Source organism: Ovis aries, chromosome 21 (assembly GCF_016772045.2).
Source record: "Ovis aries strain OAR_USU_Benz2616 breed Rambouillet chromosome 21, ARS-UI_Ramb_v3.0, whole genome shotgun sequence".
In the NCBI taxonomy this organism is placed as follows: domain Eukaryota; kingdom Metazoa; phylum Chordata; class Mammalia; order Artiodactyla; family Bovidae; genus Ovis; species Ovis aries.
Window position 1 is genome coordinate 34,573,469 of NC_056074.1, and position 8,255 is coordinate 34,581,723.

Here is an 8,255-nt window from a genome sequence, read left to right on the forward strand (position 1 = left end):
GACTGATGAGCTCTGGTGCTGAGTCTTTGTGACAGCGTAGAGTCATGGTCGAGGGCTCAGGGCTCTCTCGCTCCAAGACAGCTCAGCACCACATTTTCAAAGGTATCCCTCTGCCCTTGGCAATGAGGAAGCTCCCTGCTCTTCACTGCCTTTCTAGGGACCTGGAAGAGATGCCTTCCTCACAACAAATGTTGGTGATTGGTTAGAAAATCTCTCTCTGGGTGTTGTCTAATTCCACGCCTATTTTACAGATGGGAAAGGGCCTTCGGCTTCTGAGAGGTGAATGCAGGATCAAATCCCAGTCTCTCAACTCCTCTGTTTGGTGCTCTTTCTGGCACCTAAACCTCCCATCAGGGAAAGCTCTTTGTTATGAACTAGTCAATCCTAAAGGAAATCAACACTGAATATTCACTGGAAGGACTGATGCTGAAGTGGAAGCTCTAATACTTTGGCCACCTGATTCAAAGAGCTGACTTTGAAATGCAGGGAAAATTTGAGGGGAGGAGGAGAAGGGGTCGGCAGAGGATGAGATGGTTGGATGGCATCACCGACTCTATGGACATGAGTTTGAGCAAGCTCAGGGAGATAGTGAAGGACAGGGAAGCCTGGCTTGCTGCAGTCCATGGGGTCGCAGAGTGGGACACGACTTAGTGACTGATCAACAACAATAGAAAGCAGAGCAATGTGTTAAAAGGATGATGGATTGGAGAATCAGCACACCAGTGAGTGAATGTTTTCTGAGGGACAGGATAATTCCATAGTCTCACAGTATCTCCCCATAAGATGATTCATATTTACAAATAGAAACACAGTAGCTATAGAATGGAGGAAAGTGGCCAACCCCATCTTACTCAATAATCAGATGAATGGATAAAGATGTGGTATATATACACAATGGAGTATTACTCAGCCATAAAAAAGAACCAAGTTGAGTCATTTGCAGAAATGTGGATACACCGAGAGTCTGTCACACAGAGTGAAGTAAGTCAGAAAGAGAAAAGCAAATACCATATGTTAGTGCACACTTATGGAAAATGATGCACACTAGAAAAATGCACACACGTTTTCTAATGCACACTAGGAAATCGATACAAAGAGATGAACCTATTTGCAGGGCAGGAATAGAGAGGCAGACACAGAGAACAGACATGTGCACACAGCGGGAGGAGGGGAAGGGAGCTGAACTGGAAGATTAGGGCTGACATATATACACACTACCACACGCAAAGTGGATACCTAGCGGGAAGCTACTGTTGAACAGGAGGAGTTCAATTCGGTGCTCTGCGGTGACACAGAGGATGGGATGCGGGGAGGAGAAAGGTCCAAGAGCGGGGGACACCCATGGCTGATTCACTACATTGTACAGCAGAAATCAACACAGCACTGTGAAGTGATTATACCCAATTAAAAAAAAAGTTCTATCAGCAGTAATCAGGCAAGGCAGTTCCAGGAGCCTCTGGTCATAAGGCACTGAGGACACAGCATTACCTCTGGAACCTTCCTGCCTGTTATGGGCTGACTTGTGCCTCGATTCACAGATTGAAGCCCAAACAGTACCTCAGAATATGACTGTATTTGGAGATGAGATCTTTAAGAAGTGATGAAGTTAAAGGGGGACCATTAGGGTGGGTCTTAATCCAATCAGACTGATATCCTTAGAAAAAATTGTTTTTACTCCTTTTGAAATCTGTATTTTGTATTAGGGTATGGCCAATTAACAGTGTTGTGACAATTTCAGGTGAACAGTGAAGGGACTCAGGCATGCATATACATGTATCCATTCTCCCCCAAAACCCCTTCCACCCAGGCTGCCACATAGTATTAAACAGTTCCACATGCTCTATAGGAGGTCCTCGACTGCTGGTTATCCATTTTAAATATATCAATGTGTACACGTCCATCCCAAATTCCCTAACTATCCCTTCCCGCCCCCGCCATCCTTTCCCCTGGCAACCATAAATTCATTCTCTGAGTCTCTTTCTGTTTTGTAATTAAGTTCATTTGTATCATTTCTTTTTAGATTCCACATATAAGGGATGTCATACGATATTTCTCAGAAGAAGAATTCTGAACCCACAAAGAGACACCAGGGGTGTATGTGCAATGTGAGGACTTAGCAAGAAGGCAGCCACTTGCAAGTCAAGAGGAGATGCCTCAGAAGAGACCAGACTTTCTGACACCATAAACTTTTACTGAGTCTGTGCCATTCTGTTACGGCAGCCCTAGCAAAGCCATTCAGTTCAGTTCAGTTCAGTCACTCAGTTGTGTCCAGCTCTTTGCGACCCCGTAGACTGCAGTAAGCCAGGCTTCCCTGTCCGTCACCAACTCACCAAGCTTGCTCAAACTCATGTCCATCGAGTTGGTGATGCCATCCAACCATCTCATCCTCTGTTGTACCCTTCTCCTCCTGCCTTCAATCCTCCTCAGCATCAGAGTCTTTTCCAATGAGTCAGTTCTTCACATCAGGTGGCCAAAGTATTGGAGTTTCAGCTTCAGCATCAGTCCTTCCAATGAATATTCAGGATTGATTTCCTTTAGGATTGACTGGTCCAAGGGCCTCTCAAGAGTCTTCTCCAACACCACAGCAAACCTGTACACTGCCAAAAATGCATAACAGAGGAGAACCCAGACAAACCCAAATGAAGGCGATGCTGCCAAAGAATTGGCCTGAACGCCTCAAAAACATCCATGGTATGAAAGACACAGATAGAGGGACTGTCCCAGATTGGAAGAGGCCCAAGGAACATGATCCTCACCTTGGATTGGATCCTAGTTTGGGGAAAAAAACAAAAACAAAAACTTTCTCCTTGTCTGTAAAAGTATGAGGACAATTGGTGAATTGAATAAGGTTTGTAGACTAGACAGTTGTGTTGTACCTCTGTTGATTTCCTGATTTTGATCTTTTGACTGTGCTTACTTTTTTTTTTTTTAAAGACATACACACTGCAGTATTTGTGGGTAAAGTGTGAGGGGTCAGTCATGTCTGCAACCAGCTCTCTCATGATATATGGAAGAAAGTGCTTGTGTGTGTGCACTTGTGTGTGTGTGAAAGTACAATCTGAGAGAAAGTGAGTGCTAAAACAAACATAGAAGTTAGCAATGTTTGAGGAATCTGGATGAAGGATGTATTGAACTTTTCAATAAGTCTGGAAGTATTTCTCTTTTTTTCTGAGTATACTATTTTATTAACATTTAAATTTCACCAAGGTGTCAAGTATATGCTAGCTGGATGTTCAGATTTTGAGATGAAGATTAAATGGACAAACAGCTTTAAAGCTGCAATGTATTTTAACACTGCACAATATATTCACCAACTTCAGTCTAGGGATGGTGTAATGTACACTTTGGAGTACAAGTATAAGGACAAGCCCTGGAATGGAAGGAAAGACCTTCCATTCAGGACTGGATAGAGGTCCTTGGTTGCTGGTAGAACCTCCCCTTGACTTCAGACTTGAGACAAACCCAGGAAATTTGTCAGTATACAAAACCCACTGAATTCTGAAGAAACAGTATCAGGATAGATTTATTGTTGTTTTTAGTCACTAAATTACGTCCAAATCTGCGACCCCACGGACTGTAGCCCTCCAGGCTCCTCTGTTCGTGGGATTTCCCAGGCAAGAACACGGGAGTGGGTTGCCATGCCTTCCTCCAGGGGATCTTCCCAACGCAAGGATCTAACCCGTTTCTCCTATGTCTCCTGTACTAGCAAGCAGATTCTTTACCACTGAGCCACCAGGCAAATGTCCACTGGATAGACTGGCCAGAGCCCGTTCGGACTGTGGGGGCCCATCTGAATGGCCAGAACCTGTTCAGACTGTGGTGGCCTATATGAAGCAAGCAGGGCTGGAAGGAGACTGCAAGTGTTACAGCTGCTGTCCAGGATTGGTAGATGTGAGCGGCCATCTTCTAAAAATGGCCGATTTCCAAACACGTTCCTAAGATGTTTTCCCCAAACAGGGTGAACATACTTCAAAATAGTAAGTTGAAAAACTCCATGGTGCCAGGAAAAATTCAGCTCAGTAGCCCCTTCCCACCACCACTCCAGCCACCTCTCCCCCCATTCCCAGCCAGCTTGACCCCACTGTTCCCCCAGTTCTCTATGCCCTGCCCCCGAAATTCCCTCTGCCTCAACACATAGCCCCCCAGCACCCCCGGCATGCACCGGCTCCCCAGGCACTGCTCAGGCAACCTGTCCTCCAGAAACACGCCTTCAGGCCCACCCCAAGCAACACCCCACCTCTGGGTTCACAGCCTCCACCTGCTCTGCTGCCAGGGCCCTTGAGCCACCAAGCTTCCCCTGAGCACAGCATGCAGGAAAAGTTAATCATTGTCAAGCATTCAGTCATTACTACAAATGACTTATCACCCCCAGTATATGTCTCTTGTCCACCCTGCGAGGTAAGCGTTTTGTGTGTGTGTGTGTGTGTGTGTGTGTTTGGTCAGTCATGTCTGAATCTTTGTGACCCCCTGGACTGTAGCCTGCCAGGCTGCTCTGTCCCTGGAGCTTTCCAGGCAAGAATACTGGAGTGAGTTGGCATTTCCTTCTCCAGGGGATCTTCCTGACCTAGGGATCAAACCCAAGTCTCTTGTGTCTTCTGCATTGGCAAGTGGATTCTTTACCGCTGAGCCACCTGGGAAGCCCACCAGCCCTAATTCACAAACTGGAAATAGAAGCTCAGAAAGATGATGTGTCCCCAGTCACAGCGTGAAAGTGGTGGGGCTGGATTGCAACCAGACTCTAACTGCCCAGCCACACATCCTTCCTCCTACTGTGAATTATTAATATGATGGACCGATGTGGACTAATTGCTGCTGAGCTGGACTCTGCTAGGCCCTCCACTAAGGCTTCCGGGTGATGAGGAGGGTGACAGCCCCTCCCTTGGAGGATGGGGCGGATGGCCGGTAATGAGCTAATTCAAGGGGCCCTGGGACTGTGTCCAGTGAATGGGAAGCAGCCTAGTCTGTGAACCAGGCTTGTTGTTGTTACCAGACTTTCTTAGAACTGTCCTAGATTTTCAGAAAACCCAAAAGGACAGCACAGAGTGTTCCTGTATATCCCATTCTTGGCTTCCTCTATAATTAACATCTCACATTAGGATGGCACATTTATTACAATTAATGAACCAATGTTGACACATCGTTATAACTAAAGTCCATTTCCTTAGCTTTTACCAAAGGCCTTTTTCTGTGTCAGGCTCCCAGGCAGGAGGCCACATTATTCAGTTTTCCGTTCGTGTTTGTCATCAGTGGTATTAATGACCTTAATCCCTAGGAGACCGCTATGAGGTACTTCTCCTAAGAGTGGAGTCTTCTTAGCAGAGCCCAACGGCCTCTGGCTTCACCCTGTGACTCATCCCTCCATCCTTCTTTCCCCTCCCCCCATTCCAGATGAAGTTGGGAACCGATTTGAGGTGAACAACTGCTCTGCCTGCTCTGGGTGACTGCCAAGCTCCAGGGGCCCCACTGTCTTCTCTATTGACTACAAAGGCTGCCATGTGCTGGGGGAGACCCCACAGCTGGGAACCAGTGTCAGGTTGGAGAGGACCCTCAGGGACCAGGGACACATTGGAGCTCAAGACCACTCAGAGAGCTGGGGGGTGAGGGGGACTAAGTCCTGGGCACTGACTCCTCCTCTGCCTGGATACTGCTCCCTTGCTGTCCCCCCGCTCCTGCAAGATGGGCGCCCCCACCTGAGGGTGTTCATAGAAGCTGCGGAGTTTTTTCTTTTTATTTGGCTGCACCAGGTCTTAGTTGCAGTATACAGGGTCTTCGATCTTCATTGCAACACTCTGAATCTTTATTTTTTTGGAAGGAAATGAACCCATTTATTGGAGGACAGAACTTCAGTGTGAAATTGAAAGCAATCTGACATTTCCACAAATGAATAAAATGTGTATGGTTGGTATAATTCAATGTGTAAAACAGCATGTTAACTCTTGGTTGTGGCATGTGGGATCTAGTTCCCTGAGCAGGGATCAAACCCAGGCCCCCTGCACTGCGAACGTGGAGTCTTAGCCTCTGGACCACCAGGGAAGTCCTAGAAGCTGTGTTGCCTGATGGTCACTCTGATCCATCCCAAACCTGATCACAGCTGGACTGCAGACTCCCACGTGGCAGACATGGGGACACTAGCCGGATCTACTGGATGAGCTGGGTGCCACCCACCTGTAGGAAGAGACAGCTGGGCAACACCCTCCCATGGGGCAGTCCTGGGCACCAGTGCTGGGCCATTCCCAGCACCAACACCTTCCAACAGCCTCAGTGGGCATTTTGGCAGAGGGGTGGTAGTGATACTGGAGAGCCTTAGGCTGCATCCCCACCCTTCCACCTCCTTGACTTCTCTTTCCCAAGTGCTCAGGACTCAAATGGTGGTGATGAGAGGGCAGTGCTACCCTTTGTCTTATTACCAGCACTTCACTGTTACCACCTTTGCTCTCCTGGACCCTGGCTCCCAGAGAGTCCTCCTGTACCCACTGGTACCCACAGGTCAGAAGCAGGGCTCCCTCTTGTCTGCTCCTCATCTGCTGAGTGGGGATAACTTGTTGCCGAATCCCTCCAGTCCACAGAGGGACTGGCAGTCCCCAGATGGGGCTTGATCTTCCTGAGTGCTGTGGGGGGCAGTGAGCCCCGACCTGCAAACCACTCCAGAGGAAGGGAGGGAAATGCTGAATCAACCTAATATGAGCCAGGCATGGTGCCCTAGAGTGGCCTCATTTCTGAGTCTAGGAATGATGAGTCGAGCATAATTCTGCTTTGAATTTTTATCACGTAGCTTCTTTGGAAGGTAAATATAGATACATTAAGGGTATATTTAGAAGTAGCCGAAATAGCTCAGTTGGGAGAGCATTAGACTGAAGATCTAAAGGTCCCTGGTTCAATCCCGGGTTTCGGCAATGGTTTTAGGTGTCACCACCAATGGCAGTTTTATTGCATGCCAAAGAATTGATGCTTTTGAAATGTGTTAGAGAAGACTCTTGAGAGTCCCTTGGATAGCAAGGAGATCAAACGAGTCAATTCTAAAGTAAATCAACCCTGAATATTCATTGGAAGGACTGTTGCTAAAGCTGAAGCTCCAATACTTTGGCCACCTGATGCGAAGAACCAACTCATTGGAAAAGACCCTGATGCTGGGAAAGATTAAGGGCAAGAGGAGAAGGGGGCGACAGAGGATTAGATGGTTGGATGGCATCACTGACTCAATGGACATGAGTTTGAGCAAACTGCAGGAGATGGTGAAGGACAGGGAAGCCTGGCATGCTGCAGTCCATGGGATCGCAGAGTCGGGCATGACTTAGCAACTGAGCAGAAACAACAAGGGTATGTTTAGGTTTTTCTACATAATCTACAAATGGCACCATAGGACACATGCTACTGTTTAACATTCGTTCTACCAAACAAGATACATCTTTCACATTAATAAAGACTGATTTCTGTATATTTTATTTTATTTATGTGTTTAGTTTTTGCTGTGATGGGTCTTCATTGCTTCATGTAGGTTTTATCTAGTTGCCGTGAGTTGGGGCTCCTCTCTAGTTGTGGTGGGCAGGCTTCTCATCGCGATGACTTCTCTTGTGGAGCATGGGCTTTAGGCGTGTGGGCTTCAGTGGTTGTGGTGGATGACTGGTGTGCTGGGATTTTCACGAACCAAGCATCGAACTTGTGTCTTCTGCATTTGCAGATGGATTCTTAATCACTGGACCATCAGGGAAGCCCATTCCATCAGGGAAGCCGTTTCATCACTGGTTAACACCTGGGACGGTGGCTTAATAATCAGCTCTGCTGTGTACTTCTTCCTGAGCCAAGAAATCCTAACCTGCTGGATGAAGGGGTACCTGTTGGATGGGCTGCTGAGGGCTGTGCTGTTAATTGCTAAGTAATTTCTTACTCTGCGACCCCATGGACTATAGCCCTGTAGGCTCCTCTGTCAGTGGAATTCTCCAGGCAAGAATACTGGAGCGGATAGCCATGCCCTCCTCCAGGAGATCTTCCTGACCCAAGGATGGAAGCCAGGTATCCCTCTTTGCAAGCAGATTCTTTACCACCTGAGCCATGAGGGAAGCCTAGGAAGCTGAAGGTTGGTTCAGGTCAGTTTCTCCTGCTTCTACTCCTTTTGGGAGCTGCCCATGGCCTTGTGTTTCTGGAAGCAGTGGTAACCTGACTCTCACCTCACCTTCAGTCATTGGTCATCGAGAGCCAGGAAAAGAGGGCGCCAAACACTGGCTCTCCTGCTGTTGGTCAACACCAAGCAAAGAGAG

At 47.5% G+C, this 8,255-nt stretch overlaps 1 non-coding gene across 1 annotated transcript; it reads left to right on the top strand.

The window, feature by feature from the left end:
* The first annotated feature begins 6,820 nt into the window (after positions 1-6,820).
* Positions 6,821-6,893, top strand: TRNAF-GAA (transfer RNA phenylalanine (anticodon GAA)). The gene has a single exon. It is a non-coding gene; the product is annotated as a tRNA-Phe (tRNA).
* Positions 6,894-8,255: the final 1,362 nt, after the last annotated feature.